An 18244-nucleotide genomic window follows, 5' to 3' on the forward strand; every position below is an offset into this window, starting at 1 on the left:
CCGGGGCCAGACAGGAAGCAGCGAGCATTGTTCACGCTCACTGCTGCCCTGGAGTCTGGGGCCCCTGGCTTCCTCCGGAGGCCCCAAGCCTGCTGTTCCTGACCAAACTGGCAGGAGGGTGGGGAGACTGGAGGCCTCTCCCCCAGCTCTGACCACACGAAGGGTGAGGATGAGCTACAGCAGGAGGCGGGTTAGGCTCCACAGACAGCAGGGAGGCGAGGACGGGGCAGCTTTGCCTGGGCTAGAACCTTCTGGGTCCAGATCCTAGAAAACTGGCGACTGTAAGCTCCTGAAGATCATGGGCCATGGCCTGAGTCACAGAGGCTACTGGGATGGACAGGGTCTGATGGCTGGAGAAGAGGGAGTGGGCCATGGAAGAATGAATGGATGGGTGGATGACAGTGTGGCTAGATGGATGGGTGGGTGGATGGATGGACGGTTGGATTGGTGAGTTGGTAGACAGTGGAGTGAACGTATGAGTCCACCTCAAAGAGGGAATGTGGGCCATGTGAACTTGCTGGGACCAGCAGGACCTCCTGGAGGGCGTACTGGCGTGCATAGCATGATGCCCACGTCCTCCACCAGCTGGGCAATAGCCTGGGGATCAATGATCCAAGCTAGGACGGGAGTGGGGCCTGGATCCTTTTCCTGATTCAGCTTCATTGGCTCCTTGAGTCTGGTCAGTTGCCTCCCCTCCAGGCCTTGGTTTATCTGTCTGCAACGTGAAGATGCTGGATGAGATGGGCTTCCGAGGAAGGCCCCGGGGGCTTCCGGGTCCTCCGTGGGAGGGGGGCAGCAGCTCAGCCCCTCCCCCTCCAGCTCACAGGCTCTCCCTCGCTCCTTTCCCAGACTCTGTCCAGGCACCTGTTGTGCTCCCTCTTTCCCATTGCTCTCCAGGACTCTGGGCACAAAGCCAGCTGAGAGACAGGCCCTGGGGAAAGGAGCCCTGGCCCCTGCCCCGAGGCTGGAGGAAGAGGGGTTGCCAAGGCCACGGAGGAGGGGCCGTGCAGCAGGCCCCTGGCGCGCTCCAGGCTGAGTAACCCTGAGTCACCACTGTCACTTCCTACCGCACATTCTTTCATCCAAAGGCCACCTCCCTGGAATCTCCTGGGGCAGTTGCCAAGGGTGTGGGGGGCACTTAGCCTGCCCCGGCCGGATGGACCAAGGGCTTGGTCCCTGGAACCCTGGCAGGGAAAGAGGACCAGACAGTGTGACTTCCCAGGAAGGGGATAGACATCCTCTGTGTTTCACTGGCTAGGTCCCTGCTGCTGTGAAGACCTGAATCTGCCACCTTGAGATCTGGGGACCTGGGAACACTGGGCCTCCCCCAGCTCACTGGATTTCACTGGGCCGAGGAGAGGGAAATGGCCCAGCTGCTCCCCTCACGCTTCCCCTGCCCTCCCTTCATTCATTCATTCATTCATTCCCTACTTATTTCTTGCACGCCTTCAGTCTACCCAGCGCACAGCCCTGGAGAAACACTGACCACCCCCCTTGACCACTCTCTGCAGATCTTGCCCAAGGAGGGGGTGGTCACGGCCAGAACACCAACCTGCTTTAACATCCTTGCCAACATCCCTCCCCCTGGGAAACCATGTATCCCAACAAGGCTACAATTGTTTTGTATTTGAAATTCCACTAATTTTTTCGTGTCTTTGCATTCATGATTCCTCTTTAAACATCAAAGGGAACCATAGGACGTTTTTACTCTTAAACGTTCTGTACTCGAGGTTGCTGGTCATTACCCACGGCTCCAATGATAGGCTGCAGTCTGTTCAGATTCCCAAGATTACAAAAAGGAAATTCAGCTAATTATAGTTTGATAGAAATTACAGTCCTGCCGATTCCTGATTGACTCGGTGGGTTGGCATGAATCATTGTGTTCTTGGATAAGATTTTATTAATCTTTCACAGGAATTTCACGAGGCACCTCCTTCAAGGAGAAATTTCTTTTGTGTTTCTCTCCCATGAAACACCGGCCCAGGTGACTCCCAGAAGATACGGATTAGGGGCGGAGAAGCAAGAACAGAGGCCTGGGATTCCTGGTCCAAGGATCCTGGGTTTGTGTGCAGCCAGTAACCAGCTGTGTGACCTTCCGCAGGCCCCTTGCCTCTCTGGACCTTCTCTGCTTCATTGGAAGGGAAGCAGTGTGGTGCAATGGTTAAGAACAGGGCCTCTGGGGTCAGGCTGCCCCTTTCTAGCTGTGCGTCCTCGGGCAACCTCTTGGAGCCTCTGTTTCTTCATCGGTAAAATGGGGATGATGGTGATAAGAATTCCCTCGCGGGGCTGTTTGAAGAATTGAATGGGCTAGTCTACGCAAGCTGATGTAAGATATGCAATATTTGTAGAGCAGCTGCCACCCAGCGAGAGCTGCCACCCTGCGGGCTCCTTTCTTATTGAAGTGGCCCCCTTGTGTGGGGCAGAGCCGGGGCCGTGGACAGAAGCTGCAGGTGACCCCCACTATTCCGTGCAGAGCAGAGGTCTGCGTGGTCAGAGCAGTGAGGGAGGCGGGGCCCCATCTCACAGACGGGGAGACTCGAGGACGGGTTTACAGTCCCACGGGTAGCAGGAGGCCCGAAAGAAGTCCTGAATGTTCTCATGTCCAGTGCCATGCCCAGAGGCCTCTCAGCATGGAACTTACCCAGAAGGACGTCTGAAATGGGCTTGGCCTGCTGGGACACTGGGCACCCGGCAATAGGTATCACCAAGGCCTTCTTGCTTCCGGCGTGGTCAGGGGACAGGGACACCGATGGACATCCTGAGGGCATCTGGGGTTGGAGGGTGGGGTTTAGGCCTAAGAAAAGACCCCAGCCAGCCACAGCGTGATTTCTCTTGAAGCTGATGACGGTCAGATCCTGGCCCCTTCCGCGCACGGACCCTTTCCAAGGCCCGGCGTCCTGCTCCTGTGTATCCACAGAATTTGCTAAAGTAAGATATTTTAGCTGCAACTGGTGACAGTCATTGTCTCCATCACATTTTCTCTGTCAGCCCTCCCCTTGCGTTGGGGGACATTGGCATGGCCGTAGGCATGTTTGGGATTCGGTTAAGGGGGAGATCGAGCTGGGGATCTGTTTAGTTTGGGTTTATTGGACGTATCTGTGTAGTTAGGACACATTTGTGTACAGTTGAGCCGTTGCTGGCCGTCCTGTTGTAGGAAGGGCCTCCAGGGGCACCTGCCAGTCCTGGAACTCACTCAGCACCGAGCCAGGAAGATGCAGGATCGGGGAGGGCACTGTGATATATCAGCACATACCATGTGCTGGGCGCCGGTAGTGTAGACAGAGGTGGAGGGAGGGGGCTTGAGGCCAGGAGTCTTGGGATTGGAATTCTTCCGATCAGTGGGGGGTGTTAGATCTCATATGAGGACTCTTCCTTTCAGGAATATACCCAACAACACAAGCAGGGGACACGGAGGCCTGGAGAGGGAAGGGGACTTGCCCAGAGGCACAGAGCCAGTTACTGGGAGGACCCCAGGAGCCTAGGTCCCCCTCCGCTGCTGCCACATGGTGGGCTCGGGACTGGGGTCACCCCGCGACTTCTCGGACAAAGAAACACGTCAAAATTAAAACTGCTGACGGGCAGGAACGCTCTCCACCAACCCCTGCTGTGCTGGACTCTAGAATGTTCTTCCTTCCCTTTCAGGGAGCATTTGCATGATTGCAAACACCACTTCCCTTTGTCACCAGGAAGTTAGCTGCAGGGCCGGGGTCACACAAGCAGCCAGCTGAGTTGGAAGGTGCTGGCTCAGGAACCAGTGGGCACCCAGCTCCCCAGCACCCGGACCCATTGGCCACGGGCCGTGTCTCCAGAAGACCTTGGGTCCTGGGGTCTCCTCTCACTCCAAGATCCCGGGGGATACCAGGTCCTGCCCAGCCAGGCCTAGAGGGTTGGGACTGGATGAGGCGAAGCAGGAGTAGGGAGCAGCCTCTAGTTTCTCCCATCAGGGCCGCCGGACCCCAGCCCCACCTTCCCAGGTCAGGAGAGCCACCTTCCCCTCCATCGGGCTCCCACAGCCTGTGCCTTGGCTTTAGCTGTGCTCATCGTCCCCTGTATGTGTGTGTTATTTATTGACCAAACTCTTCTCGCGCCCTGAGAGTATAACTCATGCCAGACACACTGCAAAGCGCCTTCCGTGTCCTGGTCCGCCCCGTCCGTGCACGTTCAGAGTCTGCTGGGTCCTGCCACTGTCCCCTCCCTCCGGCCTCCTCAGAGGTCTTCTCTGGCCCCCCAGTGATCTTTTTTTTTTTTTTTTTTTTTTTTTTTGCGGTACGTGGGCCTCTCACTGTTGCGGCCTCTCCTGTCACGGAGCACAGGCTCCGGACGTGCAGGCTCAGCGGCCGTGGCTCATGGGCCCAGCCGCTCCGCGGCACGTGGGATCTTCCCGGACCGGGGCACAAACCCGTGTCCCCTGCATCGGCAGGTGGACTCTCAACCACTGCGCCACCAGGGAAGCCCCGCTGCGCAGTGATCTTGTTAGAATCTGAGGCTGGTCATGCCTCCCACCGTTCCATTTCAGAGGGAATGGCAGAGTCTTCCCTGGACCTGCAGCCACACATCCCTGCCCCCCACCCCGCCCCATTCCGGTCCCTTCTCTGGCCTCCTCCCTGACCCTTCCAGGGCTCCAGCCACAGTGGCCACCTTGCTGCTCCTCGGACTTCGGGGGCAGCCTTCTACCCCAGGGACTTTGCACTTGCTGTGTCCCCAGCTTGGGACACTTTCCCAGACACTCGCCGGCTCCGTTAGCCTCCCCCGACCCCCTATTTATAATCGCCACCCCCTGCCCCTGACGCTGTGACACTCACTACCCGACACGCGAGGTAGTTTCTGTGTTTATCGTGTTGATAGCTGTCTCTCTCTGCTGGGAGGTCAGCAGCCTGCCAGCAGGGACATTGGTGTTTCATCTGCGACTTTGTCCCTTACACCTAAACCATGCCTGGCATGTACCAGATGCCCATAAAGGTTCACTGAACAAATGAGGGAAGGTCCCTGCCGGACAGGTCATGCTGTTGCCTGCATTTCATACGTGGAGAAGCTGCCTGTCATCACAGAGATGGACGGCCTGCCTGGGGTGTCCCTGTTCTTGTGTGGATTTGAACCTGGCTTTGTCTGACTGCGAGACCCGGCTTTTCACCAAGGCCCCCGCTGCTCCCCGCTCGCACAGAGAGCCCCTCCTGGTGAGGGAGGAAGTCACCAGGCAGCACCCAGAATACAAGCTGCTCCCGGGGGTGCATCCCCGGAGCAGGAGCCCCTGGGCTGAGCCTTGAGGAGGTGACAGGGAGGAGGGATCTGGCTTAGCTGGGGGTGTGGGAAGAGCACTTTAGGAGAGGGAAGAGTGTGTGCAAAGGCAGCAAAGAGCAAGATTGGGTTGCCCCATTGGGTCCCACACAGGGGGCAGTGGTGGGGACCTCAGGACACGGCTTGGAGGAGGGCTGAGGGGTGGCAAGGTGCACGGGCAGAGAGACTCAGAAGTCCACCTGGAGGCCCGTGGGAACAGGAGGTGATAATGGCAGGGTCCTGCTTGAAAGACTCCTGTGACAGGTGCAGGGTGCATCAGGAAGGGAGCCAGGTGAAGCAGCAGCCTGGGAGAAACGCCCCACTGAGCCTCCCTCCTCTGCCCTCAGTGGGGCTCCGTGGAGGGGCCGGTGCATCCCCAGGTTGGGGGCTGGTGACTGGGTGCAGGAGGAGAAATCAGGGGACAGGAGGTGAAGAGGTGGGTTTGGCTTGGGGCGTGCTGTGGTTCTGCCGCTTGCGGTCTCTCAAGGCCAAGGGAGAGCCTTGGGCTCCTTCCTTAGCAGCTCTGGACCCAAGGAGAGGTCTTGGCCAGAGAAAACGATCTGGGGGTCCTAGTGCTCATGTGGTGACTTCAGATGGAGGCATGAGGTTCCTCCAGGAGGGGGCGCCTGGAAGAGAGAGGGCAGTTAGCTGTCTCAGCTCCAGGCCCACGGGCCGCTGCCGGGTGCTCCCACCACAGCACCTGTTGTGCATGGGCACGGAGATGCTGGCGCCTGGCTCGCTCTGAAGCAGGAGGCCACCAGGGCTGGGGATGTTCTGAGGGTCCTCTGTCTGCTGCGTCCGATTTCACAGTGTGAGTGACCAAGGCAGGTTTGCTCTTCTTTTTCACCAGAAAAAAAATGTATAGATTTTGGGCTCTTGCCAATGTTTCAAGAGGAAAACAGCTGAAAGGATTTGTGTTTTCAAGGGAACATTCCTCTTTGGGCTTTGTCCACCCTGCTTCCTCTTGGGAAGCCACAAGGAGGGCTGGAAAGGGTCTCCAGGCTGGGCTGGAGGGTAACGGAGACCCAGGTCCTGGTCCCAGCTCTGCTCGTAGCTCTCTGTGTGATCCTGGGACAAAAACACGAACAGTAATGGCCGGGCATCTCCCCGTGGCAATCTCTCCTCCGAACCCCAGATCCCCTCCTTCCAACCATCAAAATGCCGCCCTTGGGTGCGCAAAGGCACCCCCAGCCCTATCTCTGAATCACCTATTCAATGTCATCACCACGTGCACAAAGGCACCCCCAAATCTATCTCCCAACCACCAATTAGGTGTTCAGAGTCTCCCTCAACTCAACATACCCCACCCCAAACTGGTGACCAGCCCCAACCTGGGCCTCCAGGGTGCTCTGCATCTCAGGGAACGGTGCCAAGCCTCACACGTGGCCATCACCGCCCACAAGTCCTTCCAAAGCCCATTCCATCCACCGTATCTCTCGGACACAGCTCTCAGATTCTTCACTTCATTCCGGCGTTCCAGCTCCTTCCACGAATCTCAATCCATCTCATTCTCCTCATCTCCAGTACCTCCCCTGTATTTCACTCAGCTGTCATGCCTCACGACAGGTCCCTCCCTCCATCCCCACGGGCCCTCTGATGCCCCACGCGCACTAGAGTGAAAGCTTCTAGGTCAAGGTCCTACCCCAGCCTCCTGTGGTTTCCCACGGCACCCGGGGAGGGGAGAAGAGCAGCTGAGAGTTAGGCAGAGATAAGCCCCCAGTCCCTGCCCTCCAAGACTTGAGTCCAATGGGACATTAGAATAAGTTTAATACTCCAGGGAGCTGTGACGTGCTGAGTGCAGGGTCTGGGGAGAGTGGAGTCCGGTCCTGGGGCATGAGCCTGTGGAAAGCCTCCAAGAGGAGGGTGACTGCAGAGTGGGGCCTCAGGACACGGGAGTCCAGGCTGTGGGGATGTGAGAGGTGCGCCAGGCAGAGAGAGTGGATCCTGACCTCTGCCCGTGATGATGCTCGGGGAGCTGGCTGGGTCTCCACCAGCTCTGGGACCGCCCAGGGCTGACACTGAGCTTGGGGATGAATAAATAACATTTATTGAGCGCCTACGGTGTGCCAGGCCCTGGGCAACACTTGACATGCGTTCACTCACCAAGCGTCCCAGCAACCCAGTTATTACTCCTAGTTGGCAGGTGTAGAGATGGCGGCTCAGAGCAGTTCCGTGTCTTCCTCAGTGTCACACGGCGAGTAAGGGCTGAAGCCGCCTGGCTCCAGGGCCTGGCGTGGATGGGGTGGGTCTGAGTCTTGGGCAGGGTGAGACATGGAGGTCCCAGGTGCTCCCTCGGCAGCGGCTCAACCCCGACAGAAGGTATCTCCTGACCCTGCAGCCTCTGCCTTTCATCACCCCAGGATCTGAGGTCCCCCAGGATCCCCAGCCTTGGGGCGGGAGTCCTGCCACACCCTGTTGAGGTCTTCACGCCCAATGCCTGCCTCAAGCCTTGCAAAAAGCCCAGTGTGTGCTCACACGCATTTCACAGCGGGGATGCAGAAGGCGCGGGAACTCAGGTGACTTTCCCAAGTACCTGTACATCCTGGACTGGAACCCATGTCAGTCTGATTCCAAAGCCCACCAGCCACCTCCAGAGTGAGCCACGGGGGTCATTGCCAATATCAGCCGAGATTCCCTCTGCATCTCGCCCTTTACGAGGTACAGTCACGTAGGCCTCAGGACGACTCAGTGGTGTAGACCCCGTCAGGTCCCCTCTTACACACCTGGAAACCAAGCCCCAGAGAAAGCAAGACGCTCTCCCAGGGCCTCACTGCTCTGCTACTGAGAGGCCAAGCTGGCGTGTGAACCCAGGCAGCCTGCTCTTAACCTCTGTCTATGCTACACACATAGAGAAGATAGCTGGGAGAATCCCGTTCTCATGTGCTGCGTTTCCTCCCAGAGGGTGGAAGAATCTAACATTTACCAGCACCTACTGTGTGCTGGCTGGTTTCCTACCATTACTCTGCGAAGGAATATTCTTAATTTTATAGACAAGGAAATGATACTGAGCTTCCTTGCTCTCCAGGTCAGCTAGAGATGGGGGACAGGAGGCAGGGAGGAGAGATTCACTGCCCGGAACCCTGGGGTCCCCACGGAAGATGCCCGAGCATCCTGGCCCCATGAGGCCGGCCCCTGGTGGGGGGCAGGGCTGTCTCCTACTGCAGCAGCCTCTTCCCTCCCCCTTCCCGCCTGGGGAGAATTAAGTGGTGAATGTTTTCAAAGTCGACTGTCAAAAGAAAATGGCTGGAGGAAGGAAATGTGCAATTAGGAGCTTCAGAGGAATTTCCATCGTGTGGTTTGAGCTCGACTGTAAACACTCAGGATGGAGAGGACACGGCTTTTCCCCTGGCTGGGGTTCCTGCCAGCTCCGCGGGGCCCCAGAACCGGGTGGCCCCAGACTGGGGCGGTGGGCAGCCAGCCTCGGACCAGGGAGGTGCTGGGGGCCGCGGGGAGCCCCCCTTCCCAAGAGAGGCTTTCTCCAGCAGAAGGTGTCGGCATTACAGAAAGGAAATATTAACATTATAATTATAATTCTGTTTATTTAATTAAGTTATTAAATAGGCCCGGCCTGCGAGAGAGACAGAAAAAAAAAAAAACCTTTAGTTTCATTCTAATTGCTTCTCCCAGGATGAAATTAGAGGCTTTGAGAAGGAATCAGAGCCAGAAAAGGCACAGGCTCTGGTGGGCCTGGGTCTGGGCCTGGGGTCCGGGCCAGTGAGTGGGCAGGGCCGGCCCCAGGCGGAGGGGGGACCAGGCCAGGGGAACACAGGCTTCATGAGGGGAGGGATGCGGGCCTGTGGTGTCCCCATGCCTGGTACGCAGTAGGTGCTCAAGAAATAGCTGTGGAGTCAAGTTGAAGGGCTGGGGAGTGACAGTCTCAGCTGCCCCGAAGACCCTCGGCTGACGGTTTCTCCAGAAGAGAAGCAGCAGCTCCTTGCTGGGGCCAGACTCTGCCAGAACACGTAGCTCTGTTCCCCGTGGTGGTCAACCAGTGTCCATCCCAGCAGTGGGGGACCTTCCTGCATTGCCTGGTGTGTATACTGACCTTCACCTCTTCCTGCAGCCTCTGCCCCAGTCACTGGTGGCTGATGACCAAGGAGGACAGTGTCACCGTGGGGTGGGGGGCCAGCAGATCCTGCCAGCCCCCAGATCCCAGGGCAGCTCCTGACCCCAGGGCAGCTCCTGACCCCCATGCCTCCTAAAGGGGCACGTTTCCTAAGGCTCTGGACGTGGGATCTCAGAGGGTTCCAGCAGCTGAAGCCCCGCTCCCCAGCCCCCTCAACTCCAGCCCTCCACTCTGCGGAGCCAGTTCAGGGACCCGAAGCCAGGCCAGGCCCGGTGGAGACTCCCCTGAGGCCCGGGAGGGGGCCAGCCCCCAGGAGGCCCCAGATCCGGTCCTGCGCCCCCCAAGCTGACAGCTGCCCCCAGGCTCCGTGTAGAACCTCCCGTTGGACGGGAAGTGTCTCATTCCAGCTGGCACAGCCTTATCGAACAGTCGGGCTTTGTAAGTGCGGACAGCTGCAGCCATGGGGGCGGCTCTGGGCTGGGGGTGGGGGTCGGCAGAGGGGCTGGATTTGGGAAGATGGGGGGGGAGGCCAAGGCCAGCAGCATCTGCAGTGAGTGGTTCATGGAGGGGATCATGGCGATTCGGTTCTGGCGGAGCTTCCTGGAAAGCTGAGCCCCTCAAAGGGGTGTCAGAGTACTAGGCCTAATTGGGGAGGGGCCATGAAGAAAAGAGGAATGTGTGGGAGGAAGGTGGGAGGGCCTGGGCCTCACCTCCAGGCCTCCAAGCCTTGGCCCTGGCACCCATTCTTCAATGGGTGACACTGAGACAGCCACAAAACTAACCATTTTGGAGGAAAGGGAGGGTGTGAGGATCCTTTCTATACACAACCATCCATTCCACCCATCCACCCAACCATCCATCTACACACTCACCCATCCATCAACCATCCATCCATCCATCCATCCATCCACCCATCCACCCATCCATCCATCCACTCATCCACCCATCCATCCATCTATCCACTCACCCATCCATCAACCATCCATCCATCCATCCACCCACCCATCCATCCATCCATCCACCCATCCACTCATTCACTCATCTACCCATCACCCATCCATCCATCCACCCATCCACCCATCCACCCATCCATCCATCCACTCATCCACCCATCCATCCATCTACCCACTCACCCATCCATCAACCATCCATCCACCCATCCATCCATCCACCGCCCATCAATCTATCCATCCAACATCCATACAAAATTTGCACTCAATTACCTGCTCTGCTGGGCTCTAGAAAATGATCAGATTGTTCCTGCCCTGGTGGCACTCCCAGTGTGTGTGTGTATGGGGGCGGGGGCAAGGGAAACAGACAGAAAACAAATAAATCCCTATGGTGACTCAGGGAAGTTCTGTAGCAGAGAAGGTGTAGTTCAGTTGTCAGGGAAAGACTTGATGAGGAAGTAACATTGAATTGAGACCTGACAAGGAGTCAGGTAAGAACTATGGATTGTGTTCTGAGCAGCATGTGAAACCAAGGGAGGGTGTTAAGAGGAGGATGACTGGTCTAAGTTTTTCAAAGGATGTCTCTGGCTCCCACGTGGGGGTGTAGAGAATGATGCAGGGGTGGAAACAAGGAAGGTGGTGAGAAGGATATCACAGTAGACCAGGCTAGAGAGGACAGTGGAGACACAGCTGGAGAGGTGGGGCAGGCTCAGGACATATTTTGTAGGTAGAGATGACAGAGTTGGTTTGTGAATTGTCTGGGGAGAGAAGGGAAGTGGTGTGATTCTCAGGTGTTTGGACCAAGAAACTGGGAAGACGATGAGCCGTTTTCAGAGACCAGGATGACTCTAAGAAATAGGTCTAAAAAACAGGTGGGCACACACCTCAGTCTAAACATACAGGCTCTGGAAACAGAGAGACCTATGTTCAAATCCTAGCTCTACCACTGTCTATGTGTTAGTCGCTGAACTTCTCTCAACCTCTGTGACCTCACATGGAAAATGGGGACATCGTGACAGTTCATGTAACATGCGTGGCACAGTGCCTGCAGAAGGTAGAAGCTCAGATAAAGACTACTATTAATCATTACCTCTCCACTGGATGGGGAGCTCCTCATGCCCACCTCAGCAGCCCTGTTCCTATTTTTCTGTTTCAACACACCCTAGAAACTGGGTTGCCAAGAGCAGCTCCTAACAGCTGCCACCACCCCCACTCCCCTCCTCAGGTTCCGGAGCCTAAGGGTATGGGGTGCCCATGGGGATGCTGTTGGTTCCAGGACCAAGCAAATCACAGAGCAGGTTTTGCAAGAGTGGGAGGGAGCAGGAGAACTGGTCTGCTAGGCACCAGCAAGGAGCCCCATTCACAGCAATTTCCCCAAAGCAGCTGTCATTGGCAGAGAAGGATCCCCAAGGCCCCTCTCTGCTTCATAAGGAGCTTGTAATTAGTAGCTGGGCATCAAATTGTGCAGGGTTAGTTGAGGCTCTTCTTGGGGGCAGGGTCCTCTGAGATGTGGGACTGAAAGGGTGGGTGTTATTTGCAGGTACCTAAGCTCTCTAGAGCTCAGTGTTTGTGTTTTTGCTTATTTGGTTTTTTTCACTTCCCAGTGAGATTGAAGACTTTGACTGAATTGAGAGTTACACCACTCTCCAAAGCCTTAGATGTGAGCTCGTCCATCTTTATCTCCATGCTGATGACTTTCAAATATCTATCTCCCAGCCTGGTTTCCCTCCTGAATGTCAGACCCCTATCTCCAATCGTATATATTAATGTCTCCACTTGGGTATCCTACCCAAGTGGGATGGATACACGAGTGGAGACATTATGCCCAAGTGGATACCCAAGTGGAGGCATCGTGGGATGTTTCAAACCGAGTAACTCATGATTCCTACCCGTGTATTTATTTCACTTTTTGTTCTTTTCAGTTCTAGAATGTCCATTTGTTTCTTTATTACAGTTTCCATTCCTCTGCCTAGATTCCTTATCTGCTCCCTTATGATGAAGATATTTTCTATTAATTCTTTGAGTAAATTTTTCTTTAAATATTTGAACATATTTGTTACAGCTGCTTTGAAAGATTTGTTTGCTAAATCTGTTATCCAGGCCATTTCAGGATTGATTCTGTTGACTGTTGCTTTCCCCTCTTCTCTATGAGTCACATTTCTGTTTCTTTGTGTACTTGGTAATTGTTGATTATATACTGGGCATTGTGCGTGATATATCGTAGAAACTCTGGATTCGAATATCTCCCTCTGAAAAGGGTTGATTTTTGTTCTAGCAGGCATTTCAATTACTGGTTGATTACCTGAATGTGGGTGGTCTTGGTTTATTATTTGTTATGGCAGATCTGTGGAAAGCCTAAGGCATCTCTCAAACTTCTCTAACTTGGTGAGAATCAAGCTCCAAGCAAATCTTATTAAGGCTTCTTGTTATAGAAGGTCTACAATAGGCTTTAGTCCAAGGTGTGAACCTAATTATTAAGATGAGGCCTTTCTGGTGTCACAGCTAGATGCCCTAGTGTTAATGAGGTTATTCCACTGTGGTTGGAAAAGAACCCCAAAGTCCCCTAGTGTTGCTTGACATCTAGCATCTCTGTTCCACTCTCAAAACTTTAGGGCTTGAGACCACTTGTTAAGCCTCAGGTGGGGACTTCCCTGGTGGTGAAGTGGTTAAGAGTCTGCCTGCCAATGCCGGGGACATGGGTTCGAGCCCTGGTCCAGGAAGATCCCACATGCTGCGGAGCAACTAAGCCCGTGCGCCACAACTACTGAGCCTGCGCTCTAGAGCCCGTGAGCCACAACTATTGAGCCTGCGTGCCACAACTACTGAAGCCCGCGCCTAGAGCCCATGCTCCACAACAAGAAAGCCCACCACAATGAGAAGGCTGCGCACTGCAATGAAGAGTAGCCCCCGCTTGCTGCAACTAGAGAGAGACTGCACGTAGCAACGAAGACCCAACTCAGCCAAAAATAAATAAATAAAATAAATAAATTTATCAAAACACAAGACTCAGGTGGTCTCATCAGAACCCAGGGACCCTCACGTGGACTTTCTCCCCTCTCCCCGTACAGCTTCCAGCTCTGAAGATTCTAGCTGCTTCAACAATACCAAACTCTCATCTCTGCACCGTCTGTTCAGTGGGATTTCTGAATTCTACATGGACGCCCACATGCTGCACCGCGGTCCAGGAAGTATCCCCAAGTACAGATCCAGGGAGATCTCAAGGCTCACTTCATGTTATTTTCTCCTCTTGGGGTTCACAGTCTTGCCCTGCCTTTGATACGAGGTTGAAAACAGTGGCCTCATATATTCTGTGCAGTTTTATGATTGTTTATGACAGAGGGGCTGATCCAGTTCCAGTTACTGTGCTGTGACCAGAAATGAGGAACTCAGCATCTTACCCCAAACCTTCCTCCCCCATGTCTCCATCTGAAGACTTACTACAATCTACCCATTTCTCCAACACAGAATCCCGGGACTCATCTTCGGTGCTACCCTCTTAATCACTCCCTGTGGGGGATCCATCAGCCCTAGGGGCCTCTTTCACATTCATGGGAGCTCTTGGGTCTGACGAAATGTCCTTCTCCACCCCCATCGCCCTAGGCTATCCTCCCTGGGACCACTCTGACAGCCTCTTCACTGGCCTCCTGACCGTGAGTCTCGCTCTGTTCCAACCCATTCCCCACCCAGCAGCAGAGGGCTCCTTCTCAACCTGACCATCTGGCCTGGGCACTGCTGCTGTTGTCTCGGGGGGCAACTCTTGAGATCTGTCCCCACCTATCTCCACACCCCCTTTTGTTGCCACCTTCTGCATTCCCACCACACGGGCCTATTTGCAGCTCTCAGGTGACATCACCTCTTATCTCAGAGCCCTCACTTGGTGGGTAAGCGGGATGCCATGCCCTGGGTATTTTGCATAACAGCTGTTCAGATCTTAGCTCACGTGACCTTCCCTGGTCTTCCAAGCCCGAGTCAGATGCTTTTTCTATGTATAAACGCTATATCTGCATTTCCTCCATCATAGCCGGCTCTCAGATCTTTAAAAACAGAGGAATGGCACTTTTACTGTGTCTCCCCAAAGCCTGGCTGGGGGACCTGCCCCATCACCGTGTGATGAAAGAGCCAGTGTCCAGGACTATGGAGGGACCAGTGAGTGGAGGTGTTGGTGCATCCTGAGGCTGGAGGTGGAGCCTGGGGGTTTCTCCAGGGGGATGCAAGCCCCAGGGAGAGAAAGGATATTTCCACGGGCTGACTGCCCCTGGCAATGATTCTGGGGGTTTCTGGTCCCTGAGGGTCTCCCACAGGGAAAGAGATAGCGAGAGCTCATTGTAGGAATTGTGGACATACCAGAATGAGAAGGTACTGCAGACAGGGCTGTGTGCACACCTGTCCCCAGATGATGCACCCAAGACCCCCTGCAGGCCCCGGAGGACCTGCAGACGCACTGCGAGACCTGGCATTGGATGGATGTCCTATTCCACCTGCGTGCTTCACAGAGGGGAAATTCCCTTTGGCCGCCTATCTCCCCTTCCCAATGTCCCCCCATTTTTCGTAGGGAAACTCCAACGGATACCTCTACTTCCTGTGACATTTCAACCTCTGGCCTCAGACACATCCTAAGATTCCCCAGGCTGAGGACATTTTCTCTTCATCATAGGAGACACAAGACCAGACGCCCACTCTCAGCCCCAGGGGCTGAGCCTGATGGACCCCTTTATTGGGCTCCCATACTCTCTGGCTTCCCATTGGGTTTGGCCCTGGGCCTGTGGCTGCAGGTAAGAGAGGGGAGGCGGGTGAGGTGTGGATGTCCATGTCACAGCGTCTCCCCTGGGCTGTCACCTTGGGCAGGCTGTGTCCCTGGATTGAAGGTCACGTCTCCCTCGGCAGCTCTCTCTCCGGGATTTCCTCCTCCCAGGCTCTGGCAGTGGTACTTTCCCCTTATCCCTTCGGCCTAAGGGTGACAGCAGCCTGGGGTGCGGTAGGCTGCCGACCTTGCGTGGTTTCCCTCCACTCTGCAGTTTTCTCAGCGTGAGTCCTCTCTTTCCTGGTGGAACCCAGACTGACAGTCACCCCAACCCGTGGCAGCCCAGGGGGGCACTCTGCACCCCCAAGAGGCTCCTGACGTGCCACCGCTCAGTGCGGGGAGGTGGGGCACACCCTCGGCCTCACCCAGCACCAACCACCCAGACATCCTGCCCCAACGTTGGGAGAGAGCCACAGAGAGCCCATGCAGAGCGGGACGGATGGCAGAAACAAAGGGCCAGCTGGTGACAGCGCGGGGCAATGATGTCTGTGGGCTCTGCCGTCTCACAGATCGGGGCTCGAGCTCTTCCTCTTCCTGTTACCGTGCAGCCTTGGGGTGCAGCGTTTCATCTCTCGGAACCTAATTTCCATCCCAAGTTCCACAAAGGAGACAACCAGAGCCTGAAAGCACAGCCCGCAGGACCCACCCCAGCCTCCCGCAGCCCCAGCGCAACTAACGAGGAGGGCGTGCTCCCACATTCACCGCCTGCTTGCTGGTGAACCACTGCTGAGTCAACTCAGCAGGTTCCCAAAGTAGAAACCTTGTCAGATTCCAAAGAATGTCAGGCTCGGTGACTCACGTGTGTTGATCCCTAAACACCATCCCAGGCCTTTGGGATCAGCCCAGTCATCTGGGAGAAGCATCGCAATGCTGTGAGTGCAATGCTGGGTTCCGGCCACGGAAGAGCCAGGCCCAGGCCTGGCTGCCGAGAAAGGAGTTCCCACTAGGAAAATCTGATTCAATCAACTTCTCCTTTTCGGTTTAGGTTCACAGCTCCTTGGCAGTGCCTATAGCTGTGAACTACGGCTCTGTGATGAATTGCCCAGGGGAAGGTGTTAGGGATGTTTTTGTGATTGTTAGGGTGATGGTGGTGTTGATGATGGCGGTGGGGATCCTGGTGGTGATGGGGGTGATGCCTGACAGCCTGAGCCTGAGAGCAGAGAAGTACAGCGAGATCGGACATCAGAGAACCTAACTGTTGGAGCTAGTTCTGCTACTTACTACCTGGTGCACTGGACCACTTACCCGGTGTCCCTGAACTTCTGTTTCCTCATCAGTAAAGGGAGAATGATCCCATCTGCCTTTCTGGACTGTTTGGGGATCAGAGCGACCAGGGCCTGTGAGTACTCATAATCATGTGGAAAACCCAGAAGATGAAAGCTGTAAAGCTCTGAGCACGTGCCCGCTCAGACAAGTACTAGAATCTGTAGAACGCGGCTACAGTGGATCTTGGCTTCTGCAATTTTTTTGTGTGTGGAGCAGGGTTCTCCTCCTTCAGGCGCAGCACGCTCTTTCCTTTGGAAAATTTGGAAAATTTGGACAATTTCGACAATTTGGACAATTTCGACAATTTCTCTCCCCCTCAATGTGGCTTGGAGGGAGCTGGCAGTATTCATACCCCACGTCCCCCGGTCACAGGGATGGGCTTGTGGTCCAGGCTGGGCAAGCCGAGTTCTTGCTAGGGCTTGCTAAGTGCAGCAGAGATGAGAAGAACTGAAAGTAGAAGGTAGGGAGAAAGGGGAGGAGGAAGAGAACCCCAGGGGCTTTGTTTAAGCCCCTGGATCCAGCTATACCTGAAGACAGCCTGATCTGGCCCTGAACCTCCAGGTTATACAGGTCATGTTAACAACCTCCGGGAGTTTGAGTTGGATGTCTGTACTCTGCAAACCAAAGTGTCCTTCCCTATACCTCTAATGTCCTCAGTCTCCTGGAATCCCCAGAACCTTTCCAAGAAAGCAAAATTTATGACAGTCTGCCTTCCAAGTTTGAGGACAAAAGACTATTGTCTTGCCAGACCCAATCTGGCTCCTTTGCCCCCTCTTTTCAGGGAACAGATTGGGACTGACCCAGCTTCCAGATATCGGGGCACAAAGGTTGAGATCCGTTGCTATCCCCCGCCACTTCCCCAGGGGATACCTTTGTCGGGCAGCCCTGTTATCAACTGGAAAATGCCATGACTACTTTTGCTGATTATATAAACAAAGTCTCACCTAACACAATTCAAACGATATAGAAAAGCACAAGTGAAAAAGTAAAAAACCACATGATAGTGACCCCTGCCTCCAGAGATAACCCTGGGATACCTGCAGACCTCTCTCCAGGTCTCCGCAGGTACAAAGGCTCCACTTCCTGTCGGTGGGTCAAATACTTGCTGCTCTGGAACTTAATCCAGGTACCAGAACACTGTGGCGACCTCTGGCCACTGGACACAGCTTCCCGCTTTGTCAGAGTTGAGCTGCTCAGCAGAATCCCGAGGATGTATTGTTCAATCCCCAGCGATGCATATTTGGGTTGTGGCCAATTTTTTTTTTTTTTTTTACTATTTTAAACATCACTGCAGTGAACATATGTATACGTTCAGATTTCCCATGTCTGAGCATTTCGGTGGGGGCATTTCCTAGAAAAGGAATTTCAGAGTCAAAGAATATGAATAATTGAAAGGCGTTTGGTATATTCTGCCTAAGGGTTCCCAAGGAGTCTACGGTTCAGGTGGACGAAGGCACCTAACTCCATAATCATGACAATGCTGGGTTTTTATTCATCCCATAAGAAATCTTTTTTTTTTTTTTTTTTGCAGTACGCGGGCCTCTCACTGTTGCGGCCTCTCCCGTTGCAGAGCACAGGCTCTGGACGCGCAGGCTCAGCGGCCATGGCTCACGGGCGGCATGTGGGATCTTCCTGGACCGGGGCACGAACCCGTGTCCCCTGCATCGGCAGGCGGACTCTCAGCCACTATCAGTTTTTTTTAATGGATCATGCTTTTGGTGTTGTATCTTAGAAATCTTGGCCTAACCCAAGGTCACAAAGATTTTCTCCTATGTTTTCTTCTAAAAGTTTTACAGTTTTAAGTTTTGCTCTTAGAGCTGTGATCCACTTTGAGTTAGTTGTGGTACATGGCATAAAGGGTCAATTGAAATTTTTTTTTTTTTGCAT

Source organism: Delphinus delphis, chromosome 8 (genome assembly GCF_949987515.2).
Source record: "Delphinus delphis chromosome 8, mDelDel1.2, whole genome shotgun sequence".
Lineage (NCBI taxonomy): Eukaryota > Metazoa > Chordata > Mammalia > Artiodactyla > Delphinidae > Delphinus > Delphinus delphis.